Source organism: Leucoraja erinacea, chromosome 8 (assembly GCF_028641065.1).
Source record: "Leucoraja erinacea ecotype New England chromosome 8, Leri_hhj_1, whole genome shotgun sequence".
Lineage (NCBI taxonomy): Eukaryota > Metazoa > Chordata > Chondrichthyes > Rajiformes > Rajidae > Leucoraja > Leucoraja erinaceus.
The window spans coordinates 51,103,847-51,128,844 of NC_073384.1; the positions used below are offsets into that span (position 1 = coordinate 51,103,847).

The window sequence follows — 24,998 nt, forward strand, 5'->3', positions numbered from 1 at the left end:
AAAGATTTTACAGTGTACCACAGTTACGTTATTCCCTCTAGTGGGAGATAGCAGAACAAAACGTTGAAACAGATTTTAGCCATTTATGATTCAGTTCAAGAAATAATTTTCATACAACGGATAATGGGAATAACCAAATTGTTCCCTTAAAAGACTTTGTCAATAAAATTATTTTAAAAATTGAGATGATTAAAATATAGCACTAAGACCAGGGAAAGAGATTCTTTGGAACAGCTGAACAGAGGACAAGGATTGAATAATGCATATCTAATATTAGTATTGCTTTAATAATAATAAGAAGAAACTTTAGTTCAGATTCAGGGTCCAGATAAGGGACAACATTACATAAAAATACATTGCATATAAAAACATCATAAAATACATATAAAATCTGAGCATATCACTTATAAAAGCATCATAAATTATATATTAAAAAAAATACAATACATGAATTAAAATCCAGAATAAAAAAGAATGATCAATGTCCTACAACGAGACAACGATACCAGTGTCTCCACAACTGGGATTCGTAGCGTGTAGTGCTAATCTTAATGTTTGACAAGGCCACAATAATTATATTTTTAGAGTCATTTATCCTGCAAATGAATTTATACATATGATTTCTTAGGATAACTTCTAAAGTACTGACTCCTGCAGCCACAAACATGTTACTAGCACTACACCATCTAGGTTTCCTTAGCAGTGTTCTCATGGCATCCTTATAAGACACCTTTAGTCTCTGCAAACTTGTCTTTGCCTAGTTCGACCACAGTATAGAATGGTGTGCAATATGCTCTAAACAGCGACATCTTCACTACATCTGTACACGTACCAAACTTACTCAAGAAAATATTTGCCCGTACATTCAGCATACGTTGTTGCCTATAAATATCCTCATCATCTGTCATTTGTTCTGTAATAATATGCCCAAGATATTTTACCTTATTACAGACACTAAGATTATTGTCAGACAATTTAAAATCAGGAAATTTTGGACATTTATCCTCTTTGGTTCTACAGATCATAACAGCACTCTTACAAGCATTATATTTAATGTCATGTTCCACACCATACACAGAACATATAGCAAGGAGCTGCTGGAGACCAGTGCTAGATGGACTAAAGACCACAAGATCATCTGCATACAAAATATGGTTCACTAAAATATTACCAATCAAGCACCCAGTGTTACAAGCTTTCAATTGTTTGGACAGATCATCAATATAAAGATTAAAAAGGACTGGGGACAAAATCCCCCCTTGTCTAACACCATTGCTAACCCCAAATGGGGCTGAGATCCTATTGTAGCAATGTTACAAAACCTACCTTCAGCGGCGCTGCAGTTCTGCCACAGGCCTTGTGCGCGACTTTGGCACCTGGGGGGGGGGGGGGCGGGATTAAAATGCAGGTTTGTATCGCTTGTTGGAGAGGGATTTTCTCGGGCTGCTAGTCGATGAAGAAAAATCAACCGGACTTCCATTCCAGGTTTTTTTAATTAAAAAATCGCTGGACAATTTAATAGTTGGATTAAAGTATAAAGCGACTTTGAACGCCTTCACCGCCTACAACGTGACAGATCATAATAGCAGGACAAAACAAAAGGTAAATTGCTTATTTCACATATAATCTTGCTTCTTGGGGTGGCTTTAATATAATTTTACAACGTGAAAATGTTATTTGGGCCCCATACGAACCGGCAGTGTCTTTGCCTGCCGATATGGGGTTTAAATTCACGGCAACGGCAACTGATCTGCTGGCGTCGCTGACGAAAAGACGGTGCAAAGCCCCTGCGCCCGGTGCAATGGGCGGGGAGCTGGAGAGGGGAGGGAAGGGGTCACACACATGGCCGGGAAGAAGTGGGAGTGGCGACAGACAGGGCCAACAATGAGTGGAGAAAGACATAAACACCGACGTGCAAAGGAGACCTACAACAGTGCATGATCTCTCTCGCGTTATGGCGGGTGACTGTCGCCTGCCCGCTGTTTCTGACGCTAAAGCCTTGGGATCGTTGCCCTTCGTGTTGGCGTGGAGGGGGAGGGGGGTATTGTGCTGTTTGATTGCCCCCTGCTATCCCAGGGACAGGGATAGGGATGGGTGACTTTGTCTCCCATACTAAGTCACCCCAACCCCCCAAACCCCCCCCCCCCCCCACTCCCCTCAAACTTCTTTTTTATGCTTTATCCGATGGGATAAATTGCAGTCTTGATTTTTTAAATCTCAAAATGTTGTAACATTGCTTCCTAGTGCCCCATTTTATTTGCATAGTCTGGTGGGCATTACAGTAAGCCAGAATTCTAACAATGTATTTAGGCACCCCTCTTTGACTCATTTTAACAAACAGCTTTCTGTCATTAACACGATCAAAGGCTTTGGAAGCATCAATAAAGCACATATGAATTAAAGAGTTGTTGTCTCTATACTTGTTTACAATCTCCTTTGGGGCATATCTGCACAAGTCAGTGCCATGTTTAGCTTTTAAAGCCAAACTGGTTATCTGTGGTTAACAAACTCATTTACTCTATCCAGCAGAATTCCTTCTAAGACTTTTGACAATATGCTGGCTAAAGCTATGGGCCTGTAATTATTTAGGCTACCTACTTTACCAGCTTTGTCCTTAATGACCGGCACTAACAGACAGACAACATTGAGTTTGGTAACAAGCCATGAATCATAAAACCAGTAAAACAAATAGCATGGAGAGGAGCTATCCTCATACTCACATACTTAAGATGTTCAGCAGAAATATGATCCAAGCCACTTGCTTTGTTGTTGGACAGCTTGTTCATGGCATGATACACCTCATGTGATATAATCACCATTGAGTCATTACTCTCAATATTGTCCACCCTATACAAATCACCCTGGACACAGTTGAATAAAGTACTATAATGTTGTCGCCATAACTTTGTGATATTAGCTGTTCTGGAGATTCCATCTACAGTGCATGGTAGAGGTTTTGCAGCTGTTAAGTGCACTCACTTCTTTCCAAAAATCAGTAGCATTGTTACTTAGCAGCTTCTTAGCCATGGAATCAGCCTTCATAGTTTGCTCATTTTTACAGATGAAGCGAATGGCATATTTATATCTTGCATTAATGAGCTTCTTGTACTCAACACAGGCCCCTCTCTGGCTCTACCTGCCATAGCCCATGATTTAGTGGCTTCATGGGCCTCAGCATGATACTCAGCTCCATACTGATTCCAGCCAGGCCTGATGTTATGTGTCTTATTTTTATGCTTGTAGTAGGGCTTACTGTCTACCTATAAAGCGCTTACTATATCATTATACATGGAATAGATATATCTCCTATGCTTCATATCCTTACAATTAACATTACAACACATTATTGCATCTTTAGGTAGATGAATATTGCTTAAAGATTTATCTGTATGGGCATAATAGGCTAAGATGTCTTCCTTTGTGAGGGTTGACCAGTCCAGGTTTTCTGTGTTAAAGCTAATTCTATCTCTTGATACTACAGGTAGATGTTCAACATTTATTGTCATAGCAACAGGTATATGATTAGTTATTGCTGCCCCATACAAAATGTTCATACACCCCAATGAGGCATGTGCATCAGCTGTACTAATACAGTGGTCCAGCCATGACGTAGTGTGCCAGGCCTCACTAATATAAGTATAACTATCTATAGGTAAAAGCACTTCGCTTGACAATATTAAATTATTATCTTTTTTTTATTTTTTTATTTTATTTATTAGAAGTGAGTACAATGCATTGGTACAAAAACGATGTTAACATATTACATTCTCTATACAACTTCCCTTTTTTTTTAAAGAGAGAAGTGAGAAAGGAGAGAGGAAAAAGAGGTTGTGAGAAGTGAGGAGTAGATTAGTGAGTGTGGGTGAAAAACCAATAAGGAAAAAGTGAAAGAAAAGGAATAAGTGAAGAAGGAAAGCTGGAGGAAGATTATTCCATTACCACAGTGAGATGTTTTTTTTTTAATATTCTAAGTCTTCTTTCACCCATACCTAAAACTGTTGGTTTTCATGATACTATGTCACCACATGAATCCAAGAAATCAATAAATGGGGATCAACTCCTTAAGAATATGTCTTGTTTGTCTATTAGGAGGAGTCTCATTTCTTCCAAATGTGCTGTGCCCAGCATATTACTGACCCACATTTTAAATGTTGGTATATTAGCATTTTTCCAAAATTTAAGTATAAGTTTTTTTCCTGTTATTAACCCATAATTGAAAAATGAGTTTGGTGTGTATTTAATTTGTTCCCATCTCTACTTACTCCAAATATAATCATTTCAGTGTTAGGTTCCATTTTTGTCTTAAATAGCTTTGAGAATATATCAAATATATCACACCAAAATTTATAAAGTTTTGAACAAGAGACAAATGAGTGCGTAATATTGGCATTTTGAGAAAGACATTTATCACAAATGGGAGAAATATTTGGATAAAATTTATTCAACGTAGTTTTGAAATAATATAATCTATGTAATATTTTAAATTGAATTAAGTTATGTCTAGCATTGATCAAACATTTATGTATATGTATCAAATATTTTTCTCATGTTTCTTTTGAGATTTTTATCATTAATTCTTTTTCCCAGTCTTCTCTAAATGCCTCTGTTGGTGGTAATTCTATATTTAAAATACTGTTATACAAATATGATATTAATTTTGTTGACTCCGCATTGATATTCATTACTTCTTCCAGTGGATCTAAAATTATACTTTGGAATCTTGGTATATATTTCTTCATAAAGTCACATACCTGTAGGTATTTAAAATAGTGATTGTTATTCAATTTAAATTTTGATTTTAGTTGTTGAATGATAATAAATTTCCCAATTCATACAAATCACCTACCTTTTTAATTCCCACTTTAAATTATTATCTTGACAGAACTGAGCCATATGATTGGCAAATAATGAGTACCTATCTGAGATATCTGCATCCATATCCCCAATGACATATACACTACAACAATTATTGTTTTGAATAAAGGAATAGATGAAAGTAAGCCTATTTAAATATTCATCCCCATTCTGATGACATTCATAGGGTGTATACACATTCAGGATAACAAATTCCTTGTTGTTGTGAGCAAAGTGTATTGCAATACACCAGTCAGCATCAAGCCAAAGCACATTTACTGATGAGTCAAGCTTCTTGTTCCATAGAATACCCACACCACCTGGTATCCTACCTCTGACTATTTCCATGCCAAGGTCAGTTGTAGACTCCCCAGCCCATGAAAGTTGGCATTGAGAGAATTGAGTTTGTCCAAGTCTTGCTTCGCTAAGAATGTCTCTTGTATACAAAGTATGTCACAGTTCTCTAGAAGGTTGTCAACAACTGAGCGGCGAGCTTTATCCCCTGCGCTCTGGCCCAAACGCAAGCCACAACAGTTGTACGATAGAACCCGAATGGTCATTTAGCGAGACTAGTGAGTGCCCCTAGCAACAGCAGGCACACTCATTCCTCCCGCAGCAGGCACAGCGCTTGATCCGATTACTCCAACGTTTATTATTGTCACATGTACCAACAAACTGTGAAAAGATTTGTTTTGCATGCCATCCAGGCTGGTCATGCCATGTATGTGTACAATAAAACCCTCCACAAATACAACTGGTAGTGCAAAAGAGAAAGGAAACAAAGTACACAATAATGTGGTATGGCGAGAGAGAAAGTGCATATAAAAAATGTGCATGGGCCTCAATGAGGTAGATTGGAAGATTGGGAATATGTCCTTAGCATATGGGAGGTCCATTCAGGACCATCTCCACTTCAAAACTATTGATGCAGTCAGTAGCGTATACTCCACCCCACTTCCTCAAGCCAATGACTTTGGATCCAGTATTGAAAATGACTATTTGTTCAAGGATTGAACAAGTATTATTCGACTTATCCTCAATTGTTCAAATAGATCTCTGTCACAGAACCACGTATATGTCTTTGCTCTGTCTTCGACCCATCTTAGTTTTTTTTAAGTATTTAGAAATGTTGGACTGTGGAGTTTCCAAAAGATCTCAATGTACCCGTCTTTAATCAGAGGGTGGTGAATCTGTGAAATTCTTTGCCACAGAAGGCTGTGGAGCTAAAGTCAGTGGATATATTTAAGGCAGAGATAGATAGATTCTAGATTAGTACAGGTGTCAGAGGTTATGGGGAGAAGGCAGGAGAATGGGGTTAAGAGGGAGAGATAGATCAACCACGATTGAATGGTGAAGTAGACTTGATGGGCCAAATGGCCCAATTCTACTCCCATCACATATGTTCCTGAGGATTGGTGGGTAGCAAACGTAACCCCACTTTTTAAGAAGGGAGGGAGAGAGAAAACGGGGAATTACAGACCAGTTAGTCTAACATCGGTAGTGGGGAAACTGCTAGAGTCAGTTATTAAAGATGGGATAGCAGCACATTTGGAAAGTGGTGAAATCATTGGACAAAGTCAGCATGGATTTACGAAAGGTAAATCATATCTGACGAATCTTATAGAATTTTTCGAGGATGTAACTAGTAGCGTGGATAGGGGAGAACCAGTGGATGTGGTGTATCTGGACTTCCAGAAGGCTTTCAACAAAGTCCCACATAAGAGATTAATATACAAACTTAAAGCACACGGCATTGGGGGTTCAGTATTGATGTGGATAGAGAACTGGCTGGCAAACAGGAAGCAAAGAGTAGGAGTAAACGGGTCCTTTTCACAATGGCGGGCAGTGACTAGTGGATTACCGCAAGGCTCAGTGCTGGGACCCCAGCTATTTACAATATATATTAATGATCTGGATGAGGGAATTGAAGGCAATATCTCCAAGTTTGCGGATGACACTAAGCTGGGGAGCAGTGTTAGCTGTGAGGAGGATGCCAGGAGACTGCAAGGTGATTTGGATAGGCTGGGTGAGTGGACAAATGTTTGGCAGATGCAGTATAATGTGGATAAATATGAGGTTATCCATTTTGGTGGCAAAAAACAAGAAAGCAGACTATTATCTAAATGGTGGCCGATTAGGAAAAGGGGAGATGCAGTGAGACCTGGGTGTCATGGTACACCAGTCATTGAAAGTAGGCATGCAGGTGCAGCAGGCAGTGAAGAAAACGAATGGTATGTTAGCTTTCATAGCAAAAGGATTTGAGTATAGGAGCAGGGAGGTTCTACTACAGTTGTACAGGGTCTTGGTGAGACCACACCTGGAGTATTGCTTACAGTTTTGGTCTCCAAATCTGAGGAAGGACATTATTGTCATAGAGGGAGTGCAGAGAAGGTTCACCAGACTGATTCCTGGGATGTCAGGACTGTCTTATGAAGAAAGACTGGATAGACTTGGTTTATACTCTCTAGAATTTAGGAGATTGAGAGGGGATCTTATAGAAACTTATAAAATTCTTAAGGGATTGGACAGGCTAGATGCAGGAAGATTGTTCCCGATGTTGGGGAAGTCCAGGACAAGGGGTCACAGCTTAAGGATAAGGGGGAAATCCTTTAAAACCGAGATGAGAATTGTTTTTTTCACACAGAGAATGGTGAATCTCTGGAACTCTCTGCCACAGAGGGTAGTTGAGGCCAGTTCATTGGCTATATTTAAGAGGGAGTTAGATGTGGCCTTTGTGGCTAAAGGGATCAGAGGGTATGGAGAGAAGGCAGGTACGGGATACTGAGTTGGATGATCAGCCATGATCATATTGAATGGGTGGTGCCGGCTCGAAGGGCCGAATGGCCTACTCCTGCACCTATTTTCTATGTTTCTATGTTTCTAATGATCTTATGATTTTATGATCTACCCCATCACCGACACCTTTCAGGAGCATTCCCTGCATTTGGCCATCCCACAGCCAGTAGACAGGAATGTTCCATGAACCTTCGTAACTTTGTGGTCACCAAAACGTGGTAACACTTATGTACTGCCTGGGTAAGGTCTGCTACTTGATTTTACCAGGTTGTACACAAAACAAAGCGTCCCACTATACCAAGGTTAATGTGACAATAAAGTATAATTGAATCATTAAATCATTAAAGTGGATCCAATGTAGGAAGGGGTTTGAGTAGCAAGGGCCGGCGCACATCTCACTTAGACACTGACCCTGGGCAATTATAGGAAATACGGTTTAAGCCAGTCAGACATCCTATGGAAATTCGGGGTGAGCAGTGCTCGTGGGGTATGGGGCAATGGGAAACACTATGGGGCTTAGACGTAAGGAAGTCGGATTCTTTCAGCTTTCTGCACCTCTTGCTTCGTATGTTCAGATTAATATGAGAATTGGGAGACATGGGGCATGTGCGGGAAAGTGGTGATTTGTTAAAAGGACCTTACAGAATAAAAGAGCAGCCCCAAAGTCCTTAATTGTCTATTCCTGCTGCTTCTTATGTTCTTATGTTTTTTTAACATTTAGGAACAAATCCTCTGGTTGCAGTGAGCTCTCCCAAGAATCCTTCTCATTGATTGGGTTTCCGGCTATGGCAATATAGCAGGTGTGGACAGGCAGTAGTAAATTTACTGGGAAACATTCAAGGTTCAGACTTTGGGCGGGGGGGACTAATTGAGTGCAGAATGGTTACCACTAAAGAGGATTACACATCTGCACCAACAGAATAGGGAGTCTGAAGACAGGTTCCGACCCAAAACGTCACCTGTTCCTTTTCTCCAGACCCACTGAGTTACTCCAACACCATGTCTATCTTCGGTGTTAACTAGCTACTGCAGTTCCTTCCTACAGATAGATATTCTTAAAGCCCCTCATGTTGAGAATGTTTAATAAATGAAGATTTCAAAATTACTTGCAAAAATTCATCACAGGTACTGACCTCTCCATAATCGAAGTGATCTATAAGAGGTGCTGACTCAAGAAAGCAGCCAATATCATCAATGTCCCCCATGTTCCCATTTCACTGCTGCCATCAGAAAGAAGGTACAGGAGACTGAAAAACATGACCAGCAGGTTCAAGAACAGTTTCTTCCTGACAACTATCAAGCCCTTAAACAATACACAACATAAAGGCTCAACAACTTTGAACTTTTATTGTCTGACTTTGGTTGCAGTAAGGACTTTTGTTATCATGTTTATTATTTTTTTTAATTAAAAAAAAATATATTATATATTATCTCTGGCATTGCATTTATGGTATGATAAGCTGGCGCAAGTAAAAAATTCATTGTTCCATGTCAGTCCATATGACAATTAAACGCTCTTGACATGACTGTTGAAATTCACACTCACTAAGAATCTCATTAATTGACACAAATGCATTTCACTATACAGAATATTTTATCAGGCCTCGAGAGAGGGTGCTGTGAAAATTACTTTGGTGGTCTGTGTGATTAATCCTATTTACCAGCCTCGATACAGTATATAGTGGTTTACACATCTAAAATCAGTAGGTGCATTTCTCATCCAAATGATTTAAGCTGTCTCCCAACTGCGTTTAAAGCAATGAAGGCATTAAAAAATAATGTTCAAGATTTGAAACGAAAAATACCCAGAAGTGCGCAATCAATCAGTCTTCAGGTCCAACGCTTTAGAACATAGGACATAGAACAGTACAGGAATGCCCCCATCAGCCCACAATGTTTGTGCCAAATATGTTGCCAAGTTAAACTGATCTCATCCACCTGTACATGTTACATATCCCTCTATTCCCTATATACTTCAGTTGCCTATTTAAAAGCCTCTTAATCATCATTATTGTATCAGCATCCACTAGCAACACTTCTGGCAACATGCTATTGGCCCCCACCACTCACTGTGGAAACAACTTGCTACGCACATCTCAATTAAACTTTTGTCCTCTCAAGTTATAGCTGTACCCTCTAGTGGTGGACATTTCCACCCTGTGAAAAATACTCTGACTGTCTACACTCCAAACTATCAATGCCTCTCGTAATTATATATACTTCTATCAAGCCTCCCCTGAGCCTCTGACGTTCCAGGGGAAAGTATCCAGGTCTATCCAACTTCTCCTTGTTGCTGAAACACTCTAATCCAGGCAACCTCCCCTGCACCCTCTCCAAATCCTACATATCCTTCCTGTAATGGGCTGACCAGAACTGCACGAGATACTCCAAATGCGGTCTAACCTGTGTCTTACAGAGCTGCACGTGGCATTCTGAGTCTGATACTCAATGCTGCTGGCAATGAAGGCAAGCATATCATATGGCTTCTTTACCCCCCCTATCCACATGTGTTGCTAACTTCAGTGAGCTATGAACTTGGACTCTAAAATCCATCTTTGCATCTTTGTACTTTATTACTTTGCATCTTTGTACTCTGTGACTTCTTTTCATCTTCTGCTTCTTAGTTCAGGAATGTATGAACATTTTGTTCAGATGGGTGGAATGAATGATACAGATGGCAGATAGACAGGGGAAAACTGAACGAGAAACAAAGGAGCATTGAAATTATTACCAAGACTGTGGAGGCCAAGTCAAATGGGTATGTTTAAGGTGCAGATTGACAGATTCTTGATTAGTAAGGGTGTCAGGGGTTTTAGGGAGAATGGCAAACATCACCTCATTCTGGCTACAACATCACTTTATTTATTTTATCTCCATGTTTCCAAACCAGAAGAGGCAGTGAGCAGGTCAGTGGTGCAGCAAGTCGAGCTGCTGCCTGACAGTGCCGGCAATCCACAATCAGTCCTGATCATCGGTAGTGCATGTGTGGCATTTACACACTCAAATAGTGTCATTGCTTTATATGTACCTTAATAACCACCCGCTGACATTATTATAGGCTTTATTATCCATAACAAACCAAAAGGCTTCATACAAACTTGATAGTGTAACTTTTATCCTTGATTTCCACATATGAATTATCTAGGTTTTTTTACAAATATGGCTCAGATTTATTTAATTGGCCAGATTTTCCTGTGGAGTGCGAATATTTCAAGTGGTAACTTTCAATATGTCGCCGCACAAGTGTCAGGAAATCAGGAGTCTCATGCAAAGACAGGGCTTCCTGATATATTGTTGCCAGCAATTTCCTGGCTGTCTTTTGATATTGGACTCATCATAGAAGCCAGCAGTGAAGCCATGATATCCTGCAGCTTCCTCAAGATATGCCTGGAGGTTTGTCTTGCAGAACCTGTGCCAGGTTAGACTTGGCATTGGTTTAATGCTCCTTTTCATTTCAATGGAGAGCCATGGGAGGGAGGTAATTTTCAGATAGAGTTAGCTTTATTCGAATTGATGGAGTTTGCTTAAATGTATTTTTAAAACTTTCCAACTGGAGGAACTCAGCAGGTTTGGCAGCATCTGTGGAGGGAGTGGACAGATGGGATTTTGGGACGGGATCCTTCTTCTGAATTTTCAAATGTTTCACAATTTTGTTTCCTAAAGTTTCAAACTTTGAACATTTTAGTAGTGTCTATGCTAATCATGTTTGAACACATTCGAATGTCTGCAACTGGGCATACATATTCAAGCTGTGGATGTGGATGGGGAGAGGAGAGTCTAGGACCAGAGGCCCTAGAATAAAAGAACGTACCTTTAGAAAGGAGATGAGGAGGAATTTTTGTAGCCAGAGGGTGGTGAATCTGTAGAATTCATTGCCACAGACTGGTGTGGAAGTCAATTCTGGGGATTTACAGGTTCTTGGTTAGTAAGAGCATCAAAGGTAATGGGGAGAAGGCAGGAGAATAGGTTTGAGAGGGAAAGATAGATCATCCATGATCAAATGGTGGAGCAGACTTTCCACTTTAAAAATACCCAATGACTTGGCCTCCACAACCATCTATGGCAATGAATTTGACAGATTCTCTACCCTCAGACTAAAATAATTCCTCTTAATTTCCTTTCGCAAGGTACATCCTTTTATTCTAAGGCTGTGCCTCTGGTCTTAGATGCTCCCACTAGTGGAAACATCCTCTCCACATCCACCATATCTAGGCCTTTCATTATTCGATAAGATTCAATGAGATTTCCCCCTCAATTCTTCTTAACTCCAGTGAGTACAGGCCCAGAGCCAAAAAATGCTGATCCTATGTTAACCCAAACCTCCCTGGTATCATTCTCAAACAATACGTCTCACAATACTCCAAACACAGTCTGACCAGTGCCTTAAAAAGCCTCATCATTTTATCCCTGATTTTATATTTTATTCCTTTATTACAGACATTTTGTTTGTACAAACATCATGTAAGTATAAACTGCTGCTGCTATTCCATGCTATTCTGAGTTTTAAATGCTTTGGATTCCTTTATCCACAGTGAAGGTCAGGTTAACTAGGATTATTGCTTCAACCTTTGCCTGTTCAAGGATGTAATAGTTAAGGGAAACCTCAGCAATTTCAGGATCCATGAGGACTAGGACAAAAGAGGGAAATTTCATATTAAAACAGAAAGAATGCTTTGCTGAGAATTTTTTATTTAGCTTCCCGTGAGGCAATATTGAAAGGCACTTACTTTAGTTTAGAGATACAGCATAGCAAGAGGCCCTTCCGCCCATTGAGTCCAGGCCAGCCATCGGACATTCGTTCATATTAATTCTATGTTATCCATCTTTGTCATCCAATCCATCCATGCTAGGGGCAATTTTACTGAGGTCAATTAGCCTACAACCCTTTATGGGATGCAACCATCTTTGGGATGTGGGAGGAAAGCAGAGCACCCGGAGGAAACCCACACAGCCATAGGATGAACGTATAACCTCCACACAGACAGCACCCAAGATCGGGATCAAACCTGATCTTGGTGCTGTGAGGCAGCAACTCTACCAGTCGCACCACTGTCTCCCTTTTCAACATTATATTTTACTTGGGTGTTTTGGATGCTGACACCAGTCACTTTGATGAGTTGAAATACCAGGGGGGGGATTGAAACAATGTCAATGAAAAAATTGCATACCAAGTGTATGAGGCACACTTGAACACAGTGAATGTCACCTCCTGATAAAGAGCTTTGGAATCCAATGTAAATTCTTGTATATTTCTTCTTTTGGTAAGGAATGCCAAATATATATTTTACCGCCTGTTAAGGCACAAAGTGCTATCAGTAATTACGTAAAGCAGTTCTAATGAAAGTCTATTGCTTTGTGCCTACTGCTTCCCCAAGAGCAATTAACAAAGCATCCCTCAACTTTTTTCCTGCAGGCTAACCACAAAAGCTATAAAATTAAGATGGATTGTACATCAGGAAATGCATGCATCATGCTCAGTTGGGAAATTGAATGAGATGGCTTAATGAAGCAGCACCAGATTTCTTTCTGTAAATTTACAGCTCAATTCCATCTTCATGAATAAGGAAACAAAAAACAAAGAACCGTTGTGTTCCCAATGCACTCCCACATGAACTCTCGCCGAAAAAGAAGAAAGATTTCAGAGGACGGGATAACCTTCAGAGGCATGTTCATTTTCCCATTGTTTCTAAAACCATGAACAAATGATTAAAGATGTGAAGATGTGTGTGAAACGGAATAAAGCACACTCAGGGGCTACATCTCCAAGGTTTGTGGACAGTGGTGAGCTGCCACCCTTCGACCGTTTAAGACCAGCTAGCAATTTGTGAAGCTGGCTCTTCTGCTGATGGATGCAGCCATGAGCAAAGCAGGAAATGGCAAGTGAACGCAGCATAATGTTTAAGTGCAGACAGCACTGATTTACGGCAAGTACCTCTGATGCTAAAAAAACCCAACGTGCGTTCAATAAAGGTATCACAATCCCCATATAACCATATAACCATATAACCATATAACAATTACAGCATGGAAACAGGCCCTCTCGACCCTTCTAGTCCGTGCCGAACACGTATTCTCCCCTAGTCCCATATACCTGCGCTCAGACCATAACCCTCCATTCCTTTCCCGTCCATATAACTATCCAATTTATTTTTAAATTATAAAAATGAACCTGCCTCCACCACCTTCACTGGAAACTCATTCCACACAGCCACCACTCTCTGATCCCCACTTTTGGTTTGCCAAAGTTATTCAGTTTAACCACTCTGGTAAAAAGTGTGAGGTGGAGGTACTTCAATGCAGGCAACAGTCATCCATACCTTGCATGCTCATTTTACGAATCTGCATCTGAGGTGAGTCGAGAATTTGGAGAAAATAAAGTGGGTTGGGGTAGGATTAGTGTATAAAATGGAAGCTTGATGGTTGGAACAGACTTGGCGGGACAAAGGGCCTGTTGCATCTCTATAACTCTGTGACTAAATAAAGATAAGTGATAATGTTTACACATGAATTTTTTTAATAAACTGATTTTCATTCAATTAGACAAGTTAAACCAGGAAAAACAATATGAATCAACACTTGATCAAGATTAATGTGCAGTCCTAGCGAAGTCATATTTAAAGCACGGGTTGTTTGATAAATGAGGCAAAGTAACAAAATGAGTTCCTTGTTTTGAAATGTCTGCACGGTGAGAAATTGATGCTGAGTGAGTTCCTCAAAACCAAAAACCTTGACTGCATCAAATCAGAGTCAATTTACTGCACAAATAGTTCTAAATGAGCCTTGGGTGAAAGGCTCTGAAACATTTCAACTTGTTCCCATGTCAACAGTTGGAGCCACTTACACAGTAAAGGTCTGGATTGTGGATTGCAAAGGCCAGGTCAAGCATGAGGATAATGGAGCAGGGTTTTGAGATTCTGTGCAGTGTGTTTGTAGTGGATCTCTGTCTGCTTTCTGACCCAGACAAGGGATTTCTCGTCATTACAGCGCAACTCTAATGGGACCCGCTGAGTTCCTCCAGCAGTTCGGTTTTGGTCCTTTATGAGGATGTTGCCAGGGCTCGAGGGCCTGAGCTGTACAAGATTTAATAGGAATCTGAGGGGTAACTTTTTACACAAAGATTGGTGGGTGCATGGAACGAGTTGCCAGAGGACGCCGTTGAGACAGGTAATATCACAATGTTTAGACAGAGGGATATGGGCCAAACAAAGTCAGATGGGACTAGTGTAGATGGGATGTTGGTGGGCATGGGCAAGTTGGGCTGAAAGGTCTGCATGGCTCTATGAATCTATGAATCTGTTTGTCTTATTACTCATTATTCCTTACTCCAGGTACAATATTGCATTTAACTTTCTCAACAGCACAACGTATGTTTTCTTAACACGGTTCTGCTAAATTTACAGTGGGGAAGTTCCACAATGGTTTAATGGTTCTTTATTGTCACATCTGCACTGCACAGTGACATGTTTTTTAGCATTGCTCACACATGCACAGTCGCCATATTTTGGCACCATCTGCAAAAAGAAAAAGTCCAAAGTCTACTGTCCACATCAGGGTCGGCCTTAGGAGGTGCGGGGCCCAATTGGAAAAATTGGTCATAGAAATATAAATCATTAATTATAAATGAGTCACGTGTCGTGAGTAACATGACAATTCCGATGAAAGTTCCTTTCACAGCGTGTGGGGAGTCTAGCCAGGGGTAAAGTTGCGAGGTGGGAATGAGCGTTGAGAAAGAGAGGGTTGGGTTCATGCTAGTAGCACTCACTCAACCACTGCCACGACGCTCCGGGCACGGAGCCACCGCATTGTGGCCGGGGAGGGAAGCTGCTCGTGTGGCTATGAGCGGCTTCCATCACCTGACAGCGGAACCGACTGCCATCTCAGCGCCTTCTGCCGGCCCGCTCACCTCTGGCAGTGTTCTCCATCTGAACAGTGAGGGGACCAGCTCAAGAGTAAAGACCATAGAGCGGAGTGGGTCAGCGGGTGATGGATAACATCACAGCAGGCAGTGAAGCTTACTCTTGTGTCACCACGAAAAAGGGATCAATTGAGGTTACTCGCCCTGACACATGGAGTAAGTTCCACCGCCCGCTGTTCTGTTATCCATCGCCCGCTGACCCGCTCTTGAGCTGGATGATCCCCGGCCGACCCCCTCCTTCTCAAACCTCCTGCCCTCCCCACAACTTTACCCCTGGACAGACTACCCACACGCTCTGAAAGGAACTCCCCCCCCCCCCCCCCCCCAAGGGATAGACTTGGCTACACCTCAGTACAGCAACATCGTTCTTGATGTTATTGTACTGAGGGATAACAAAGTCTATCCTTCTTGGCTAACAACCTGACCGTCGGCCTCCAAGATGCAGGTACATTTTCTAGCAATGTTACAAAATGTTGAGATTTAAAAAATCAAGTCTGCAATTTTATCTAACTCTGAAATTGAAGATAGACAAAAGCTGGAGTAGCTCAGCAGGACAGGCAGCGCAGCGACTCAGGAGGGAAGACCCTTCTTCAGACTAAACTGAACTCTCGTCGGTGGGAGTACTTGTGATTGTCTGAAGAAGGGTCTCGACCAGAACCGCAACCCTCTCCCCAGTGCCCTGCCCGGCCCGCTGAGTCATCACAGATAGGGAGTTGAAGGTAGACACTGGGGGGTCCACCTTCAACTTCAGAGCCAAACAAAATACACAGAGCGCTGGAGGAACTCAGCGGGCAAGGCAGCACCCGCATAGGGAACATATCACTTATCAGGAGCCGCCACGGGCCAGAAAGGAACCGCAGATGCAGCCGTCACCGCAAAACGTCTAAGAAAGAACTGTAGTTGCTGGAAAATCGAAGGTAGACAAAAATGCTGGAGAAACTCAGCGGGTGAGGCAGCATCTATGGAGCAAAGGAAATAGCCGGGTCTGAAGAAGGGTTTAGACCCGAAACGTTGCATTTTTCCTTCGCTCCATAGATGCTGTCTCGCCCGCTAAGTTTCTCCAGCATTTTTGTATATCGCAAAGCGTCAATGATTTTGACGCAAGCGTCTCTCCCGTTCCCCACCCCTCTCTCTTGCTCTCTCGGCATTCCCGAAGCGGGAATGCCGAGAGAGCAAGAGAGAGGGGTGGGGAACGGGAGAGAGAGAGCGCGCACGCGAGAGAGAGAGCGCATGGGAGGGAGAGGGTGGGAGAGAGCGAAAGACAGAGAAACACAACGTGGGTCGGTAGATAAATTGAATGACTAACCTGCTGCAAAGCAAGAAGAAGTTCTCACTCACGATCAAAGATCTTATTGCAGAGCTATAAGATCTTTGCTCATGATGGTGAGTTTTAAGAAATTTAATGTGTCATTAATGCATCAATCTACATTCCTCAGTAAAATGTAATTATGTTTTGAAGAAGTGTTAATGAAGCCGCGTGAATTGTATTCAAAGGAACGCAGCGTCATTAATACTTCTTCCAAAACACAATGACACATTTACTGAGGAATGTGGATCGATGCATTGGATAAATACTTGTTAAGTATTGGCTGTTAACACATCTGATATTAACACTACTGGCTGTTCACAAGTGCTACATTCGTTAACACATCGTTTGTATTTGATAGCCGTACAGCGCTTGTATTCCATGTTCAAAACTATGTACATTTTGTAGAAAAATCCGTATGGCGAATGTTTTTTTATAAATCTTTATTTAACAATGCGAATTTGTATTTCCATATGAAATACGGAAAATTAACGCGGGGCCCCCCTTGGTCGAGGGGCCCAATTTCGAAAAATCGGTGCAATTGGCCTAGGGCCGGCCCTGGTCCACATGCTGGATGTTGTAGGCATTGGAGGCAATACCCTGGCCCCTTTTCTACTGGCTCAATCTGTGCATCCGTCATTGCCATCGACTTCCTCCTCCTCGTTCTTCCCGTCACCTGCATGACTTTTCTCCGAGATCTCCGGTTTCCTCCCACACTCCAAGGACATACAGGTTTTTAGGTTAATTGGCTTAGTATAATTGTAAATTGTCCCCAGTGTGTGGGATAGTGCTAGTGGACTATTGTTGGTTGACACGGACTCGGTGGGCCTGCTTCCGCGCTATATCTCTAAACTAAACTAAAACTAAACTAAACCAAACCTTTCTACATCCTTTAACGTACTGCACAAGGTTCATGAGTCATCCTTTGATGTACAGCTAGCTATAACCATACAGCACATAGTCCTTGAGAATTATCTTTACTAAGGTTAAATGTAAATAGAGGATTGAACAACATGTAGTTTTTATTAGACATTCGTGTTTTTGTTTTTAAGAACAAATTGTGATTAGTGATAAAGAATCAGGGAATTAGTGTATACAAGATTTCAAGTGATCAAAACTATAAATGAGGTCTCATCTGATGATATACTGAAGAGTCAAAGTCATAGAGCTGTAGACTACGGAAATAGGACCTACCGTTCACTTCGCCCATGCCGACCAAATGAGACTAGCAAGAAAACAATAGGTCATGTCGGTCTATAAGGGCTTTCCGTAGTACATTAGAGAAGCCATTCAGTGTCAAGACGACCTGGTTCCATGATTGTCATGGACTGGTGCCTCTGGCAAAGGGAAGCAGGGCCCTGAGGAACGTGTAGGAAGGAACTACTGATGCTGGTTATACACCGAAGATTGACAAAGTTACTCCTGCATTTTGTGTCTGCCCCAGAGGAATGTATGCCAATCTCCACTTTCCTCGTACACACGGCTAGAGAATAGTTCTATTGCGGTACCACTCACACAGTTAAATTGGTGACGAGGAAGTGAAGCCGGAGATACTGCACAATATTTACTGAACAAAGCAAAAGGGTGATATGGATGTTATTGACTGACAATATGACTGTACGCATATTGATATTGTAGCGTTAAGTCCATTGCCTATGGAAATACTTCAATCACGTTCTGTGGCCGTAAAGCAAAAAAGCATCATACTCTGGCTTCTCAGTATGGTGATCTGTTGGGTTTCCATTAGTAACAGATACTTGTTGTGGACCACGAGCGTGGGTGCAGAGTGCATCACTCAGATTAAGGGACAGTGTTTAAAAGGACTGTAGCATTGGGCAGTGGGTGATCTAAGAACCATTCACATTCACACTGATCCTGCCCTGATCCCTCCAAGCAAACCTCTGGTCAGGTTGGCTCGAGAGGTGCAAAGGAATCTCCAACTAGTAATCAGTGGCAGCACCTGTTACGGGTTCAATGAAATGGAACATAAAATCTCCACGGCTGTTGTCCAAGTATCTGGGTCAGTGACATCCTGTACACCTCAGGATGAGAGTGCTGCATTTAAAGGCAGCCTTTCTCCACCAGGCCATCTCTGTACATAGATCGCAATGCAGTTAAGTGGTCCATTAACCTACTTAAGGGCCTGTCCCACTTGGGCGACCTAATCCGCGAGTTCTGGCGAGTTTGCCCTCGACTCATACTCGCAGCATAGTCAACACGAGGTCATAGGAGGTCTTCGTAACTCTCCTTCATGCTCGAGAGTGGTGTTCGCATACGCGAGGCCTCAGCTAGGTTGCTGCGTTTTTTTCAATATGTTAAAAAATGCTCGCGAGCAAAGAAAGATCGCCATGGAAAAAATCGATACTTTTGTTACTCGGAGGTTTAATCATAGTAGGTCGTAGTAGGTCAGCATGTTAGTCGTAGGTAATCAAAGGTAGTCGAAGGTAGTCGTAGATAGTCTTCATCATAGTCGAAGGGAGGTCGAAGGAGATCGAAGGAGGTCGTCTTCACTCTCCACTATTCGGTGCCCAATTTTCCCGAAGTTAGTCATAGCTAGTCGTAGCTAGTCGAAGCTGGTCTTCAACATAGTCGAAGGAGGTCCTCAACATGTCATTTTTTCAACCTCTTCTAAACTCGCCAATTAGGTTGCCCAAGTGGAACAGCCCCTTAACCTGCATATCTTTGGGACATGGGAGAAAACTGGAGTACTCATAGGAAACCCACGCAGTCAAGAGGAGAATGTGCAACTAAACATCAGGATTGAAACCAGATCACGTGAGCTGTGCGGTAAATACCTTCCAAGCAACAAACTTCAACTATAAATACCTGAATTACTTGTTCTGTATTACATTCTGTGCTATCTTTCAATGAGGTTAACAAATTTCAGGTAAAACGATTCATCTAAAAGTAGCACACAAACATTATGCGTACTATATCTTTGATCGACAAGTACATTCTTTAATATAACATTTTTACATCATACTAAAAACAACAGTTAACAATTCACATTGGAGATTATACCCAAGTATGGAATATCCAGATAATTCTGAGCAGAGAATGTTTGAATGCCATAAAACTGCAACCTGCTTGGCACTACTCATAATAAACAGTTGACCCATTCAAAGACTGTTCTTGTTTCATGGATCCAAACCACCAACTCTGTTTATTACATATAATTTTTTCCAGATTATTTTACCTTAAAATTGTCAATTTCCAATGTCAATCCTCCATCACATCAAACCAGTGGTTTGGTTTCTTAGATCTGTAAGTAATCTTTCCTTGTTTTTGCAGAATGTGAAAGTTATAATGTTTGTTTTTTCTAGGGAAATCTTTTCCTCAACGGTCGCAAGCTATTGATTAAATAATGGCTCTCTTCCTTACTTATTGGCCAATTATTTCCTTGTGTCTAGAAATGTTGAAAGACATGCAAGGGTATGCTTCTCTTGGTAAAATAATCGACATTATCTCGAGACACAAGTGAGAGAAAGGCTGTTAGAAATAGATTGTGTGGAATGACAAACTGAAAAACACAAATCCATGTCCGTGCTCTCCTAATTAGTTGCAAAATTACTTGGAAACAGATGATCTTGCACAGGTTCACCTTAAGTCAAACTGCAGGTGGTTCAAATGATTGAGGCTATTACAGCTGTCGAAAAGCCCTCGTCATTAAAAATTTTAAGTGTTGTCCATAATTATTCAGGATGCATCGCAAAGCTCATTTGAAAAGAAAAGTTTTATGCTCGTTTTACAAGTTAAGTTTTTGCATTTTGGCAAGACACAGGCTGAGGAGGCAATTCTCTTGATATTTTCCCGTAGAAGTAGAAGAAAGAAGGATAGGTTAGGCTCCAGCAGCCAGAACCAGTGCAGTAGTAAACGTCTAATGAGAAGCTTATACCTGCCAAACCGTGTAATTATATAATTATAAGTACAAAGTATAAGCAAAGTATAAGGATCAAAAGAATGCAACAGGAATAATAATTTAAAATTAGGTTAGGAGGATGGTGGGGAGGGAGATGAGGTGGAGACAGATATGGTAGCAGTGTTTATGAGTCTTTTAATGGGCACATGGATATGCAGGGAATGAAGGAATGTGGATCATGTTCAGAGAGATGAGATTAGTTTATCTTGCCATCATGTTCAGCACAGATATTGTGGGCCCTAGAGCCTGTTCCCGTGCTGCATTGTTCTGTGTACTATGGTCTAAATATCCCCGTCATGGCCCCAACAATTTCTACCATGGCTTCCCATAAGGTCCGAGGATGCGCATGGTCAGGTCTTGGGGATTTATCCATCTTTGCACACCATATGACCACCAGCACCTCCTCTTTTGCAATTTGAATATATTCCAAGACATCACAATTCATTTCCCTTAATTCCTTAACTTTCATAACCTCCTACATGGTCAATAAGATAAGAAATGTTAATGTAACACCGCACCTGTTTCCTGTGGCTCAGCACATAGATGACCATTTGCCCACATTTGGCTCATATTCCTCTCAACCTTTCCTATCCATGTACCCATCCAAGTGTTTTTTAAATGTTGTTATAGTACTTGCCTAAACTGCCTCTTATCAACATTATGACTTTAGTGCTGAAAGGTTCAAGGTCATGTTGTTACTAATGCACTATAATTCAGATATTTTTCCATTAAAAAAATGAGAAATGTTATGTAGCTGGTTTTACTTTGATGGAACACATTAACAATGGCCTCAAAATAGTGTAAATAAATTTACTTAATTTTTGAGCCTTTGGTGTTTTTAAAGAGGCAAATGTTGGTGAGTGAAAATTGTTGTCCCTTATGATAAATGATATAGCATTATATTAACCTCAAGGTGCAAGATAGATAGATAGATAGATAGATAGATAGATAGATAGATAGATAGATAGATAGATAGATAGATAGATAGATAGATAGATAGATAGATAGATAGATAGATAGATAGATAGATAGATAGATAGATAGATAGATAGATAGCCTTTTATTGTCATGAGCTAATCATGAGCTAACTGACTACTTTTACAGCAAGTGGACTGCATAGTGGCACCAGTTCAATCCTGACCTCGGGTTGTGTGTGGTTTGGAGGTTCCCCCTATATGCAGGTGGGTTTCCTCTGGATGTTCCGGCTTCATACGGCATTGAAAAGATGTGTGGGTTGGTAGGTTAATTGGGCTGCAAAATGCCCACAGAATGTTGGCATGGGGTAGAATCCGGGAAGAGTTGGTGAGAATGAGGGGAGACTAAGAGATGGAAGCAGGAGTCAAAAGGTTTGATTGTCAGATGTACCAAAACGGAACCATGACATTCGAATTTGCAGCGGCACAACAGGTTTCTAAACACAGTACTCAATAGATAATATAATAAACAAACAAAAAAAGTACAATGATGTAAAAAAAACAATATAGTGTAAAACAAAACAAAAGCCAGAAGTTCCTAATGCAACCAAACCAGTTCCTAGTTCGAAGTTTAGTTAGAGTTTGCAATGTTCAATAGTTTGATGGTTGTTGGGAAGAATCTGGACCTGATGGTCACGGTTTACCTGTACCTTTTTTCCAGGAAGCAGGAGGCAGGAGTGAAATGAGAACATGGCCAGGGTGGGGTGGTCCCTGATGATGCTGGCTGTTTGGGGAGGACTTTCACACTTGAACTTCTACAGGTGTATGGTAGAGAGCATATTGACTGGTTGCATCATAACCTGGTTTGGAAACCCAAATGCCCAAGAATTAAGGAGATTACAAAAACGTTGTGAACACTGCCCGGTTCATCACAGGCACTGGACCTCCCCAGCATCTGTCGCCCTTTGTTTCTTAGTGGTGGTAGAAGTCTGGTAGTATATAAGCTGCCCACCCAGCCACTGCCACTTGCAAACAGAGCACGGGAGACTTCAAAAGAAAGGAGAAAATAACAGTGCAGTGAAACAAATTACAGAGGTAGTTTTGCTTTTTGAACGGTTTGGATACTGTGAAGTCCATCCTGTAAATTATAAGTGTAGGAAGCAACTGCAGATGCCGTTATATACAGAAGATAGACTCAGAAATCTGGAGTAACACAGCGAGTCTGCCTCGCTGAGTTACTCCAGCTTTCTGTAAATTATAAGTCTATTTCCTTTTTATTGTACATTGAAACTAATCATAGCCACTGATCAGTCAATGGTAACCAGCAGTTGCGCCCATAAAACAACATTTTATTTGTACGTGAAAAGGTCTTTGGATCTATTTTGTTTATACTCTGTGGTCTGGTTCTTGTGGTGGTGGCCTTCCTGTACTTTGTAAATTAAATGCTAGCAGATGTGTTTTGTGAGCATGTGGTGCAAAATAAAATAAACTTGAGGATTCATACTGCTCCACTAAAATACGTTTGTTTTCCAGTCTACTAAGCAATCACATGTGGAGTTCTGAGTTTCTCTGGGCAGGACTGGTCCTTGCAAGTTCTTTGATTTGTTTGAAATCAAAGACAGAAGGTCTACATCTAAATAAAACAGGTCAGCATTTGTATTGTGATCAATGAAGCATGCTCAACCTGCCATGCAAATTAGATAAATTACACTTCCTTTTCAAACCTTTTAGACTTGCAGCGGAGAAAGTGCAGCCTATCTGTAAATAAACAAAAAAGTCAAACAAAGGAAGAGAAAAATTCATGCTTTCCAATCCACCAGGAGGCTGAAAAGGTGAAAAACATCCCCCCATGTACGTAATTAGTTTTCATATAAGGTATTGTTCTTCTTATAATCAGCTGTTCATTTGTAGCATTAGAGACATGAAAGAAATAATTTTATTTGGAACTTGTTCTGAATTATTAGGTTAATTGGGCTGCAAAATGCCCCCAGAATGTTGGCAAGGGGTAGAATCCGGGAAGAGTTGGTGAGAATGAGGGGAGACTAAGAGATGGAAGCAATAGTCAAAAGTGTTTGATTGACAGATGTACCAAAATGGAACAATGGCATTCTTATTTCAAGAGTCAAGAGTCAAGAGTATATTTAATTGTCATTTGGACCCCTGGAGGTCCAAATGAAATGCCGTTTCTGCAGCCATAAAACGCACAAATAGACCCCAGACACAACATAATTACATTTTACATAAACATCCATCACATAGCTGTGATGGAAGGCCAAATAAACTTATCTCTCCACTGCACTCTCTCCCCCCCGATGTCAGAGTCAAAGTCAAAGCCCCCGGCTGGCAATGGCGATTGTCCCGCAGCCATTAAAGCCACGCCGGGTGGTGCGAGGTCGCACACCGGGTCTTGATGTTGGAGCCCCCGGTGTGCGCTCGCAAAGTCCCGCATTCCAAGCCGCGCGGGGCAGTGATGTCAGGCCCCGCTCCAGGAGCTCTTCGACCCCGCAACTCGGGCGGGAGAAGTCGCCGTTGCAGGAGCCCCGAAAAGCGGTCTCCCTCCAGGGAGCCGCGGGCTCCCGGTGCCGCCGTCCGCAGACCCGCAGCAGCAGCCTCCGACTCAGCAGCAGCAGCAGCAGCGGCAGCGGCAACGCTCCTCCACCGCTCCACCCGCTCCGGTCTCGGCCAGCTCCGCGACGGTGAGGTGAGTCGGCACCTGAGTCCCCGGCTTCTTCCTGTTGGAGGCCGCTCCTCGTTGCGGCCCCAACGACAGCTGAGACCCGACGAGAAAAGGTCGGGTTTCCAGTGCAGGGAGAGATTTGCAGCAGCACAACAGGTTTATAAACTCAGTACTCAATAGACAATATAAGAAACAAACAAAAAGGCTTGATGATTTTTTTAAAAAACCAGTATAACGTGTAAAACAGAAAAGCCAGAAGTTCCTAGTGCAACCAAACCAATTCCTAGTTCGAAGTTTAGTTGGAGTTTGCAATGTTCAATAGCTTGATGGTTGTTGGGAAGATTCTGGACCTGATGGTCACGGTTTACCTGTACCTTTTTTCCCCAATGGCAGGAGTGAAATGAGAACATGGCCAGGGTAGGGTGGATCCTGATGATGCTGGCGGTTTGGGGAGGACTTTTGTTGGACTAATTTTGGGTCATGAACTGCAGATGATAGATAGTCACAAAATGTTGGAGTAACTCAATGGGTCAGGCCCTGAGTCTAAAGAAGGATACCAACTGGAAACGCCCTATCCATTTTCTCCTGAGATGCTGCCTGACCTGCTGAGTTAATCC

General features: G+C 41.6%; 1 long non-coding RNA gene across 1 annotated transcript; it reads left to right on the plus strand.

Moving 5' to 3' along the window:
• Nucleotides 1-7,782: 7,782 nt before the first annotated feature.
• Nucleotides 7,783-23,582, plus strand: LOC129699687 (uncharacterized). The gene is made up of 3 exons (XR_008723913.1): nt 7,783-14,814; nt 19,517-19,658; nt 23,238-23,582. It is a non-coding gene; the product is annotated as an uncharacterized LOC129699687 (long non-coding RNA).
• Nucleotides 23,583-24,998: the final 1,416 nt, after the last annotated feature.